The sequence below is a fragment of the Telmatherina bonti genome, assembly GCF_933228915.1.
Source record: "Telmatherina bonti genome assembly, chromosome: 13".
In the NCBI taxonomy this organism is placed as follows: Eukaryota; Metazoa; Chordata; class Actinopteri; order Atheriniformes; family Telmatherinidae; genus Telmatherina; species Telmatherina bonti.
The window spans coordinates 7,484,484-7,498,778 of record NC_136611.1 but is presented as its reverse complement, the minus strand read 5'-3'; positions in this window follow the sequence as shown (position 1 = coordinate 7,498,778).

The window sequence follows — 14,295 nt, the reverse complement described above, 5'->3', positions numbered from 1 at the left end:
GGTTCATAAGGTTTGGAGGCTTGTAGATGATTCATTCCTGCATGATGCAGCTTGCATGAGGAGGAAAACTGTTGCAGCCAACATGAATGTGCGAAGGGAGTGTGTGTGTGTGTGTGTGTGTGTGTGTGTGTGTGTGTGTGTGTGTGTGTGTGTGTGTATGTTTGGCTGGGATTAACCCTGCCGAAACCCTGAAGTGTGTTCACAAAGATGTTTTGTTTCCTGGCATGTTAATCCCTTTCTTTCATTAATGCTTCCTCGCAGTCATTACAGGCTCCTTCTTTTCTTTTTTTTTCTTTTTTTTTTTTCTTTTTTTTTTTTTTTTGAAGTTCCCTTCATCCTTTTAATGAAAGATGATTATCACAGATCGGTGATATTTGACATCTTTTATCACTGTAGAAGTCTTATTTTCTCCTCATGACGACCTTTTATCATAGTTATATCAACTAAACTTTATTTAAATTGGTTTAATACGTGTTTAGTGAATGAAGAAATGCCGTTGTTGCGTCTGAAGTGATCCTGGATTGGACTCTGCTTCTGTTGAAGCTAATATGATCTATTTATTGCTTGTTTTGACATTTTGACCACTATGGGAGGAGTGTCAGGACTGTGTGGTCAAGGAAGGAACCTGAAGACATCAGTTATCCCCCACTACCTTTATTCTTGTTTACAGGAGAGAGGAGATGATTCCGTTTTGATTTGATTCAGGAAATGGCAAATCTCACACAGACTGTTGCTGATACACGTTTTATCTTTATGATAAACGGGTAGGTTTTAAAGTTTAGGGTTAGGTTTTGAGCATTGTTGACATCGTAGATCCTGCAGAATGGGAGGCAAATGGACTCGACGTGTTCTCATAAAAAGCAATGGTTTGTTTATTCCTGTATTTCCTTATCATGATGTATATCGCAGGGTCAGCGTGCAACTTCAGCCATTTTCTAATTTTGTGCAGCTTAATTTTAAAGTTTGTGTATTTATTGAATTTTGGAGTGAAAATGGAAAAACTTTCTGAAGTTAAAACTTACATTTGTATCTGTTAGCATGTGTGCTACTCCCAAAAAGTTGGCGATAGTCAAATTTCTGGTGAAATCACAGGGGGAAAAAAGTAAAAGGTTGATGCTACGCTGATGTTATATAATGAATGTGGGACATTTAAGTGGAATCATCTGTGGTAACTCCTTAATTTTTAACTAATTATAGAAAAAACCAAAGAAGTTGTGGGTATACCACAGGATAAAAATATTTCTTAGTAGCTTGTCATGTGTTTGGTGTCGTTCCTGTGAAGAGGAGTGTTTCAAACACAAGCCGTAGCTAAAATGGAGCATTTGGTGGTTGATTCACGGTCCAGACACTACTTTTGGATATTTTATGTGGTTGATGTTGGAAAGCAGCATGTTATGCAAAAAGTATTTAAACAATAAACAGCTGGACAAAATGTCACATTAAACTCACCTGTAAATGTTACAGTGCATGTTGGGCTCTCTCTGACATCATGCTAACTGCTAAATAAATACCCCAAAATCTTTTAATAATGAACACTTGAATTTAAAAAAATAAATTCAAGTGTGTAGATGAATATTCTTCTCCTGGCCTCTATGAAAGGCCACCATTCAAGTACTGTGTTGGACCCCTTTTTCATTCAGAGCTGCCTTTTTATTCTTGGTGTCAAGGCAATGTAAACGTTCTTCAGATTGTACTTCATCCTCACATGAAGTATCACACAGTTGCTGCAGATTTGTCGGCTGCAACGATGAGAATCTCCTGTTCCACCACATCCCAAAGCTTCTCTACTGCAGTGTTTCACAATCCAGGTCCTCAGGACACATGGACACACATTTTAGATGTGCTCACCTGATTCCGTTACCTCTAAAACATGCAGGACAGTGGGTCCTTAGGACCTGGATGTAGATCTGGTGACTGTGGAGCCGTTGGAGGACAGTGAACTCATCGTCATGGTGGAGATGATGTGAGCTTTGTGACATGGTGCATCATCCTGCTGGAAGTTTCCATCAGAAGATGCTACACTGTGCTCAGAAAGGGATGGACATGGTCAGCAGCAGGACTCAGGTAGGCTGTGCTGGTTAAACCATGTCATGTTGGTGCTAAAGGGGCCCAAAGTGTGGCAAACGAATACCCTAAGCAGGCTGAACTGTTGTTACAAGACTGAATGGATCCATGCTGCTGCTGTTGGTGCACCCATCCATCTATCTGTGTGGAAGCAGTGAAACTGAAGACAGACGTGAATCTCTGCATGTTGCAATCAGCATCCAACAAACATGGAGTCTGCATACTGCTTGTCTTGTGGGCTGAAAGATGACGGCCGTAAAGAAATCAATGCAGTTGCAAAATGTTGGTTGGAAAATTCATCAAAACTCTTCTTTATATAAAAACTTGCTTTGTTGCATGATTTAAAAAAATCATCTGTTTTCTGCAGCATATACAGGCTTGGCTGAGTTTTAGGGTCCATTTCCTCAACATACCTCTGACATTTCTGTGCATGTCAAAGGGGGAAGTTCAGTTTACATAAACTGCTCATCATTAAGTTGTCACAATCCCGTCAGACCCAAGTGTGACTGATGTGAACAGGCTTAAATGGGGAAGTAAAAAATCCTGCTTGCGCCCTGTCAGTCAAACAGGACAAGGCAGGTGTTTAAGGATATTCAGGGCTCGAATGATCGTGCTAATCCCTCAGCTATGCAGGCATGCAGAGACTACACTTGTCAAGTTGAAGCTGCTGTTGGCAGGAATTCATAAAAACGTATCTTCTGATCGATTGGTGTGCTAAAAACCATGCAGACCTTGTTTACAAACACTATAATATCTTATGTTGGTTTATTTTGGTAAATTTAAGTCCAAACTTAAGTTTGTTTGTATTTTTAATGCAAAGACTTGAAAGTGTCGTTCTTAAATGCAGCGTTTAAACTCCTTCATGCCTGGTTCAGTCAGCTGGTGAGGGAGCTGCCATGGTCGGGCGAGCTAGAGAAAGAATGAAGGGGTTAGTGATTGTCAGAGAAAAGAAGTAATTGGTGGTTGTTCCATAAGGATTACTAAAAAGAAGAAAAAAAAAGACTGAGATCAGCACCTGGATGAGTGCAACGCTGCAGAATTCAGTGACCTCAGCAGATACACCCTTCCTCCTTTCAATGCTCCGTGAGCTGAAGTGAACCTGCAGACCCAACAAAAGGACAAAAATCCAGCAGACATGTGGATTTTCACACTAAAGCAGAATATTCACAACTTTAGAGGCAAAACACCTCGAGTTATAGTTACAATTCCAAATTTGCACTCATTTTAATTGTAAAATAATACATAAACACCTACATTTACTTGTTGCGCTGCTAAAGTTGGAATTTTTAGCAACGCTGTCAAAATTAAACCATTAGATAAATTTGGGAAATTATCTTAATACTTCAGTGCATCAACAAAATTGGTCACTTGTCATATTTGGCATAATCTTGGCGAGAGAAGCTGATTTTGGGCAGATATCTGGTCGAGCTTTTTTTTTTTTTTTCTTCAGAAAATCTTGAACAAAATACTTTGGTGATTATTTGAGGATTACGTCTTTAGACTCTGGAATAACTTGCTACTTGATGTTCACATGGCCGAGACTTTATAGACTTAGACTTAGACTTAGACTTAGACAGACTTTATTCATCCACAAGGGAAATTCTGTTGTCACAGTAGCTCAGAACAGCAATAGAGGAAGAAATAGAAACAGCAATAGTAGGTAAGAGAAAAAAAAAGTAAATAATAATAATAAAATAGAATAGGTACTATCCATAAAGCAATCTGGAATATGTACACTTTTACAAAGATAAATAAAACTATCAAGTAAAATTGGCAATATAGAATATGGAAATTTAGAAATTTACAATATATACAACATGTGACTAAATGCAGTGCCAGTTTACACAGGGGCTTTGAAATGAATGTTTGGTGTTATGTTATGGTTGTTAAAATCCCGTCTGAAAACTCACTTTTAACCTTTTCGCTCTTGACTTGGGTTCTGTTTGCGTAAAAACCTAGTGGAACCCAGTCTGTTTTTTATTTTTTTATTTATTTTTTTAAAACAGTTTGCTTTAATAGTTAATTTTATTGTATTTATTTAATCGATGTCTATTTTGTTCATGAACGAGTAAAAAACTTTGCTAAACATTATTACTTTGATATTTATTTACTTAATCATACAATGCAGTCATTGTTAGAGAGCATGCTGAGTTAAAGACGCCGGGAACTGACTAATGGGAACTATATTTGCTAACCTTTCTCTGAGAATAAACACACACGAGGAGGGCTTCTTCAAATAGTTTGAAGCTTCTGCGTGACCAAACTTTTTAGAGCAGCAGTCGGCAACTCTGGTCCTCGAGGTCAGCAGTCCTGCAAGCCCTGCTGCAAACACATCAGTGGCGAATTAGCAGACTAGAGTTTGATGCTCTGCACAAGTCGGATGTGTCACCTGTGTTGCAGCAGGGAAACTCTGAACACTTGCAGGACTGCAGCCCTCTGACTGGAGTTACCCATCCCTGCTTCCAGAGGGGAAACAAACAAACAAACCTGTCGAGTTGCAAACAGCAGATAGATCTTGTCGTCATGACAACAGTGAATTGATGTTTCCACCGTTTAGTCTTCTTAGAAAAACCACACGAGGGGAAAATCAAGCTAAATTTAGTTTGTTTTTATTATTTTAATAAACTCTGCGATTTTAAGTGCACACACTTCTCACTGACACGACATGTCAGCACAAGCTACTTTCATCAGGTCAAACATGCGTTGGTGTGTAAATCCAGCAGCTTTCTTTAACTCTAAGCCTGTTTAAAACTTTCCCCGTTTGATCCCCACCACCGTGGGCGCTGCAGGCAGGCCTGTTGAGGTTCCCTCCAGTCAGAGATGTGTCTGTTTACGGCTGAGAGAACCTCAGCGCCGCGGCCCACTGGCCACCAGGCTCCTCGTATTTCAGCCCTCTCTCCGCCTGGTATTGTCTGGTTACAATGCGTGTGTATATTTTGCGTGGCGGTGTTGCGATTGGCCGAAGCTCTGCCGTGTGGGACGGAGCAGGATGACGTCTCTGAGATAATCCCTCATTTCTCTCTGGGGATGTTGGTGGAACTGGCTGCAGCTGAGCGAAATGCATTCATTAGAAAACACTTTTCAGACCTGATAGAGGTGAGTTGATGAGTTGAGTCTGAGGCGGTGGCATTGCTCGCTGCAGATGCATTTGTTTGAGTCGTAGCTTGCATGCTGTGTGCTGCTTCTAAGTGCTACATCTCTTATCTCTGCACAAGATAAAAACCTCCAGAGAATTCAGGAAAAAATCAACTTGTAGCTTGTACTTGATGTTCTAGACGACTTGTCAGTGAGTGCATGAACGTACATGTTGGTCGTGTGGGTGTTAATCATAACTTTAAGAAGCCCATATGTACGTTCCTGGTTTGTAACACCCAGAAGATGCCACCCCGTGTGTCCTGAAACTCTACATAAATAATTTGAGACCTGGAGACCATAAAGCAATTTGAGTTTGAATGTTTTTAGAGGAATTGCTGAAGAACGTGCTGATGTAAGATGAAAGCATGTTTGTTGTGTCTACAGCTGCTGCTTCTGCACACGTCCAGTAAAGACTGAGTCACTCTGACGTGAAGGTTAGATGGGGGCTCACCTTTAGTGTTGAGGTGAGAACAAAGCAGAGAAAATGCTTTGTATGTGCGCAGCTAAATGCATTCAGATGCTGCTGCTTATTAATTTCTTATGGATCTGCTGCTTCATCGTGATGTGGGTAGAACAGTTTCCATCAAAAATCAAATGATCTGTAGGGAATTATCTGGTTTAAATGAAAGGAAAAGTCAGATATATTACTTTCAACTTGGCCAGTTTGAGTTTGTGTTGCATGAAGTGAAATGGATGCACTGTGTGTGCATGTGAGGCGACCAAAACTTGCCTTTTTCTTGAACCATGTCAGTAGATTTCAACCTGATCGCTAGCAGGGATGTCACAATTACCCAATTCTGCAATTATTTGCTGTATTAAACACTGTTATTGATTGCAGTAGTCGATAGCTACTGAAAGAGTTGTCTGAACCATAACGGCAGATAAATGCAACTTCCACACAGTTTGTGTTGCCGCTTGTGCTGCTTTGTTTTGCTTCCTTGCGAGTTGCAGAAGAGGCTGTTGGCATGAGATGCTATAACTCAGGAAGAGGTATTTCTTCCAAACAAATGGATTAAGTCCTTATTGTCAGATTGTACAAAGAAAACTGTTGTGTGTGTGTGTGTGTGTGTGTGTGTGTGTGTGTGTGTAATGTTAATTTTCTTTTATTAAATGTATTTTTCACACCAGATGGTTGTAAAATGTAAAACGCTATGTAAAATATTTCCTAAACCAATTCCCATTATAACTACCATTATTATTTTATTCAAACACATCTTCTTTGGGATCTGAAATAAATAAAAATAAATAAATAAATAAAATAAAAAATAAAAAAGTCATATGTAAAACTTATTGGACATCCTGTAGAAGAGAAATTCCAAGGTGTTAGGACATAAAAAGTTGCAGAGAAAGGAAGAAATGCATCAAACATTCCATTTTTTAAAAATAACTCAATTTAAAAGGAATTTAATCTCAGTTTGGCATAATTAGGGGTGTGTCCTTTTGATTGACAGGTACACAATTTCCTGCTGCAAGAAGAGTATAGCATAACTGCGGTTTTTAGCTAGTTCACGACCTTTGACTGTATAAAAGATGGGCGGAGCCTCAGTGACATCACCCTTAAGTTTCTGACGAGCTGAATTGTTCCTACCATCGCCATCTTGGCAGCGTCATGTGTGTCGTCTCGCCTTGAAAATACAAATATGGGCAATAAGATGGAGCTGAGAGGGGGGCTGTCAGTGTCATGATGGATGACTGACATCGAGTGAACTCCGAGCTTTCTGTAGCTAAGAGCTAACTGAGTTAACTCGGAGATAACTGGAGCTTACCAGCTAACGGAGGTAAGCGGGCTAAAGCTAAGTCACATTGTTAACCAGGTAAAAACCACGATTGTTCTGCGTTCTTCTTACTTGAAGTGGGAGATCGGGCACCTGTCAATCAAAAGGACACGCCCCTAAATATGCAGAATTTCGAGATTAAATTACTTCTAAACGGATGAGTTAGAAAAAAATTCACTCCCCCCACAGTTGTCATGAAGGTAAACCTGACCTATAAAACCGAAAATGGATTTTTGAACCAGGCTGTAAACATGTTTATTTCTGCTGTGAAGTTGGTCTTTTTAACTTGGGAGTCTTTGGGGATTTGCTCTGTTTTGTAGCCCCTAGTGGATGAAGGGGGAACTGCAGTTTTATGCACTTCCGCATTGACCTCACTGTTAACCGCCGGGGTTTGCCTCTTGTTCACAACGTGACTTAGCTTTAGCCTGCCTACCTCCGTTGGCTGGTTGGCTCCCATTAGCTTGGTTAGCTTGTAGCTACATGCAGATCAGAGTTTGATAGATGCCAATCATCCACGCTCACAGCCCCCCTCTCAGCTTTACCTCTCTGCCCATTTTGACATTTTCCGGGAACGACGGCACATGTGGTGCTGCCTAGATGGCGACTGTGAGAACCAACCAACGAGCTACCTACGGGTAATTTCGTGGAGGCTCCGTCGATCTTTTTTATATGGGTTCTATGGTTTCCTCAGAGAAATCCACAGCTAAAGGTCCCAAAATTCCCTTTATGAAAGTTTTCCGACAGGTTTTATAGCTTGTGTGTGAAACCAAAAAACAAGATAATTCAGTCATTTCTCTCGCTCTCTCTCTCGCTCGCTGCAATTAATGGACGCCAGCATGGCGTGAGCGTAGACAGGCACTGCTCATGAACATTTCAAGGTTTAGACACAGAAGTAGCTGAAATTAGTGACTAAAATTCAATTCAGGGTAAAATAATTGTTGGTCTTCGGACACCCTGATGAAACCATTGAAAAAAATGTGTATGGAACCTTTCATGTTGGATTCATTTACTCTTTCCAGAGCAGAGGGGATTTAGTTGCAGTGAGTCTTCTTGGTTTCTTCGTGTTTGCTTCTAGATTTCATCATGTGGCATCAAAAGGTAGAAATAATTTGAATTTAATGATCTGTAAGGAGGAATGTTCCTTTAGTTATGGTTGGGGAAATGAACACAGAATAATCACGATCATTTCTCTGACTGAAATCCTACGCAGATAATCTATAATCATGACTTCCTTCGTAGCAAGCAGTCAGTATGTGTAGAAGTGGCTGGATAACTGCAAAGTGTGGGTCATCTGCACATTTCTCCAACACAACCAGCAGACCAGCTGTCTTCCTGTGTGTTGGGACACTTTATCCCCGGTTTACTGGACTTGGAAGCTGCTGACTGGGAAGGAAGGTCTGTGTACATTTAACGTCTGTGTGGAAGTAATTAGCTGAACGCTTGGGGGAAAATTTTTCGGCTTTAACACAGATTGCAGCCAAATTTCTCTTTATACTTGTCGATTAACATCAAAAGAAAGCCGCGTGTTTCTTCCGCTATGAACCCATGTGTCTGATAATCTTACAAACTTTACATGAGTTTAAAAAATCTCCCTCCAAATGTGAAGCGTTTATTGATAAACTGATGATTGATAAGAAAGTCTTCACTTGGATGCAAACATAGCTGATGGACTGGAAGCAGAATAGCTTTTCCAGTAAAATGTGACCATAAAACCTGTGTGGAAACATATTCCTTTGATTTGGCGTGTAAACATGTTCCTGAAGAGACCGGGGCGTTTCTCTGTAAACTGTTAAACTGCAGCAGTAAATTATTTCCTCCTGCGGTCGGCAGGGTTTTGTTTACAGTGGAGATCGACTCTCTGGTGACACCATTGATCTTATCTGCTGTGGTAAAAGCTTCTGTGCACATAAAGGGCTGCTGTCTGCTCGCCACATGCAGACGACACTGATGTCAGGCTGAATTTCAGTATTTATAAGGATATATTCTCACTGTAAACACAAACTACTGTAATTTCACTGTCGTCAAGCTTTACGTGACAGTTTTGCTTCTAAGGGGTAAAACTGGTTCGTTCTGTCTGCATGATGTTCAACCGTGCTGTCATGAAGTCAACTTGTTAATGGCTTGGCATCCTCTCAGGTTTCAGTTTCCACAAGGTGAAGGACGGATCACTATGGCAACCCTGACCCATCCCATGTTCAGCTTTGAAGTGGTGTACAGCACGAGGTGTCCATGGTTGGGGAAAAATCTTTATTTCAGTAGCAAACAGTTGGAGGGAGAACTGGTTTCCAGTCTGAATTTACTCTTTTACTGGTTGTTTTTTGTTTTTTTTATTTTCCACTTTTTCAGTTTAGTTTTGTTTTATTCATCCAGTTTTAGTTGAGAAAGGATGTTTTCATTTACATTTGAGCTGAGATGGTAAAGAAATCTTTATATTTATAAATTAAGTGTTCAGGTGATAAATGAATCCCTACAGTGTGTTTACAATGAATTACATGTGAAGTGGACACTTTTACACGCCTGTACATTTCATCTTAGCTTTACACTTATTTATTTTTTTACCAGCTTCCTCTTCCTCAAAATGAGGGTCAAATGACCAGTCTGACTCCAGTTGATCCCATTCTGGGTGATTTGGGTGTTTTTTCTTTTTCAACCAGTCCAAGCAGCATGTTTACATGTGTTTTTACATCTGAGTTTGGTTTAATTAACATAATTTTACTACTTTTTTAAACATTATGTGAATCTACAAGAACTTCATGTTTTTTTCAAACTTTTATACAAAAGCTTGGCGTTTTGGACAACATGAATAGAGGACCTAAATTAAAGTTTGATTGTATTTTTCTCTCAGATTTGTTAAAGATCAATGCAGGTTTTTACTATTTTGGCCCCACCAAAAATACTGCAACTTTGTATGGCGACAAACACTGATAAGCAGGTTGCGAACTGAATCCTCCGACGTCAGTGTGGCTGCCGACATTCTGAACGTAGCGACATGTTTTCTAAACTATTCCGAAAGAAGCAGTGACATGTATCCATAATTTTCTAAGCATTCTGGAAGCAGTCGTGACCAGCGTTGTAAACCGGTAGCTGAAAAGTTCAATTTTTTTTTTTCTTCCAGTTGGCGGTCATGATAGGGAAAAAGTGATTATCCTCTTTGCTTCTGTTTTTAGTTGTCACAAAATGAGAAGAAGAAAATGGAAATGCAGTTTGGCTGATTTATCCATTTTAAGAGTCAAAAATGTAGCAATATTCTGACTAGGGCCTGACCGATATGGATCTTTTGATACTGATATAAAGACTTTAGAGCAGGCCGATAGCCGATAATGACCGGTAAATCCATCCACCAGAAAAAAAAATAATTAAAAAATATTACTCAAAGCTAAAACACTACATTCTAAGCTCATTCTTAAACTCGTGTCTACCTGTTAGACACCATGAACTATCTGAATTATACACTGATTTAAAAAAAAAAAAAAAAAAAAAAAAAAAAAAAGTAAATCCGGTTTTCTTATTCCGCAGTGCCGACACACCGTCACTGTTTTATCAGCTGACCTCTTTCCTTCTTCATCGTATCTGACAGGGAAACCAAAGTGTTCCCACACAGGGGATTTGAATGAACTGGGGCGTTCAAGTTCCTCCACTGGCCATGACCACGCTGCCCTTATGTGGAACGATTACTCACGCAGCTTTTTTTTTTTTTTTTTTTTCCCATATCAATCACGTGTGTGCCAAACTGTAGATACTGATCCGAACGGATCGCGGATCAATGATGATCCGTTGCACCACTAATAATAATAAGTATTCAGAAGTTGTGTAAATGGCACGCAGCCACCAACTTTCACACACGTTCACGAGGCTTAACACTAAGCACTGCTTTCCTCGCTGCAGCGTGGCCACGAGGCACGCAATGACAAGATTGTAGAGAATGTAAGAGGGAAAATATATCTGTTTATTTAACATTTCAACTTACCAGTGACAAAATATAAAATGCTCGTGAGCAGACTTGACTTTGCTAGCCTCAGCAGCTATGTGTTTCACTGTCCGGTTTGCTCTGTTTCGGCTTCCACGGTGGGCAGCCATGAGCAAGGATGACCCCGCCCCCGCTACTTATCCAGCAGAGGGAGCCCATGACACATGGGCTCCCTCTGCTGGATAAGTAGCCCAATTACATTTTGAACTACATTTAATATATGACAAAAATAAATCAATAAAAAATCGGCAATTTTTTACCGATAGCCGATATCACCCTGGGCCCCCATATCGGCCGATAATATCGGCCGGCCGATATATCGGTCGGGCCCCAATTCTGTCAATGAAAAAGCATTTCTGCTACTCTATTTTAAATTACAGAACAGAATTTTTTCCATAGACCTTTGTTTGATACCAGTCTGGTTGAATCCTGTTCTGTCCTGGTGAAATGACAGGAAGGATGACAGTGTAGCAAAAATGTCCCAAATCATTCAGCTGAATTAAGTTATTGCTTTTTTGTAAATTGATGATTCTGGCCCATTAGAGCGTTCCTTAATTCTGGTCCTGAGTAAGTGTCTCGTTAGTGAGCTTACAAAGAACTCATAAATCAGGCGTGTTGGAGTAAAAAAACATGCAGGGCATGGGTACTTGCCCAGGATTGAGTAATATTTGGTGCGTTTCCATAACACTTTGTGCAAAAACTAAATATTGCTATAAAAAATGCTAACGGAAACACTTGCATTTAGAAAAATCTCAAATATTGCTAAAACGTTTTTATGCTCTCATGGTGGTTTTTCACACATTCTATAAAGAAACATTTTGCAAAAGCGTAATGGAAACACTTTTTTTGCATTTGTGTCAGCGGAAAAGACGTGAAAGGTAGTGACAAATTCATTTCTGATGACGCAGTGTTTAACAAACTGAGAATTTCAGAGTTTATGAAAAACAAAGCCATAGCAAATTCTCTGCAGCAAGTAGAAAACCCCCAAAATAACACTATGTGGCTACCTTGCGTAAGCCGAGGAACGAAATTAGAACTTGAGGCCTATGTGCAACACTATTTCAATAGAAACACCCGCAAATCGCAGTTGTTTGTTGAAACTTACAAATAACGCTTTTATTTAGCAAAAAATGTAATGAGAACACAGCTACTAATTTTTTTTTAATGCTAATGCTTTTGATGCATTTATGTTCAAAAAGTTGAAATATCAAGACTTTACTGCCAGACTGCATCGGTGGTGACCAAATTTTAAAATTGTTTTTATAAAAAATATTAACGATTAATTAACTTAAACATAAAAATTAAGTTAATTCTTCATAAAACTAACTATATTGAACTACACCAAAGCCACCAAGGTGGTTACAGTGGAATCCTGCATAAGTATATTTTATATTATATTATGGTTCATAACAGCAAGAAAAAGTCAGTTTTTCAATCAGCTCACATTTAAAAAAAACAAAAACAAAAAACAGATGTTACTGTAAAACACTACCAGGTTGTGTCCTCAGATGTAAAAAGCATTTTATCTGTTGATCTTTGAGGTAACTACTCACTTTTCCTGTCTCGTTTCGCTGTTTTGCATATTCAGTGACATCTGCCACCAGCAGACACCGATTGTTCCTGCCATCCAGCCAAGCTGAAATAATAGCAGAGCACAGGCCACCACTCCAGTCAATATTTGTTCATGGACACAAGGCCTTCTGGTCTTCTGTGCAGGAGTCGCCGCTGTTTTAGAAGCACTTCGCGATGTCAGGACTCATTAACACAGTAAACACAGCGCCAGTTCAGTTGACCCCGAGGCTCGGATTGGGGTTCACAAAGGCATGATTTACCTTCAGGTGCTTACCATGTAGAGAGGATATAGAAACTTTCTAGATCTCTGTTAAAATATCACATTTTTGTGATGATTTGATAACTTTTCTGTAAATGGAAAGCCCATTTTGGCAAATTATAGCATCTTGAATTGAAATCTTAAGATTGCGCACAGTTATAAAGGATGATAAGAAACTATGTCTTTAGACATGCAAACATTAAAAGCAGGATTGTATATTTGAAGATTTTGAGCTTTTGTTTACTTTAATTCCTGAAAAAATAAATGCTTCCAAGCACAAGAAGCATTTTAGTTTTTTAGGCCTGTATTTAATTTAAACACTCACTTATTGTAGGCTATAATTTTCTGTATAACATGTTTTGTATGCAAAGATAAGTCGAAACGGAGGTGAACTATGCGCTTGTCTGAGCACAATAAGCTGCTTTCTTTGCGATCTGGCTCACTTCTACCAATATATACTGTTGCCCAACAAAACATGACTTTTCATGACTGTCAGCACTTACGTCATGGCAACACTTTAAATGAACTTTAACCCCACCACCTCTGAATCATTCCCAAGCGTTGTCGTTAAAAATTCCCAGAATACCGCAGGAGTTGATCCCTTGTTTTGCTGGAAGTGGATATTCTCCCTGCAAACAGAGAGAAGCCTGAATGCCGCAGTGTTTCCGCTGGAATGCAACCTTCATTGTCAACTGGGATGACTACCCACGAGCAAACCCCCCCCCCCCCCCCCCCCCCTCCACTTCACTCCCGCAGCCCCTCACTGTCACCACAATACAATTGTTGTATTATATCTATGAAGGCATGCTACTGTTTCCATAGCCTATGACCCTGTGACTGAGCGCCGAGGCCAAGATAATGAAAAGGATGACACGGAAGTCATTAGTTAGTCCCACAGTTATTACTGCTTCCTCAGCCCAACAATGGCTGGGAATTCAAGCTTTGATTTGAGCTTTTTTATTCCCTGTAAGTGCACAGCTAAAGCATGCTGTGGGAATAATGTTGCAACAACTACATGTTGTTTCAAATATTGTCATGTAAAGCAAGTATTTGTCTAAATTTAACACTCATCTATATTCATTTTTAGGTCCAGTTTGTCTGTTGCTTGTTAACACACATAAAACTGAGCTTCAGATTGAGGAAGAAAGGGGATTTAAGGTACTTGAATGTGTCATGGTTGCTGGTCTGAGTATCTGAGAAACTGCTCCTCTGCTGGGATTTTCACACACAACCAATTCTAGGGTTTACGGAGAACAGTCTAAAGAAGCAGAGTCTTTGGATGATAACAGATTCAAAAGCAACAGGAAGGCATATAAGCACTTGTTCCAGCCAAGAGATGCAGAATCTCTGAACGCACAACACGTCTAACCTTGAAGAAGATGGTCTCCAGCAGCAGAAGACCACACCGGGTTCCCTCCTGTCAGGAAGAGCAGAAAACTGAGACTACAATTCACACAGACTCACCAGACCTGGACAATAGAAGATGGAGAAACGTTTCTGGTCTGAGTCTCCATTTCAGCTCC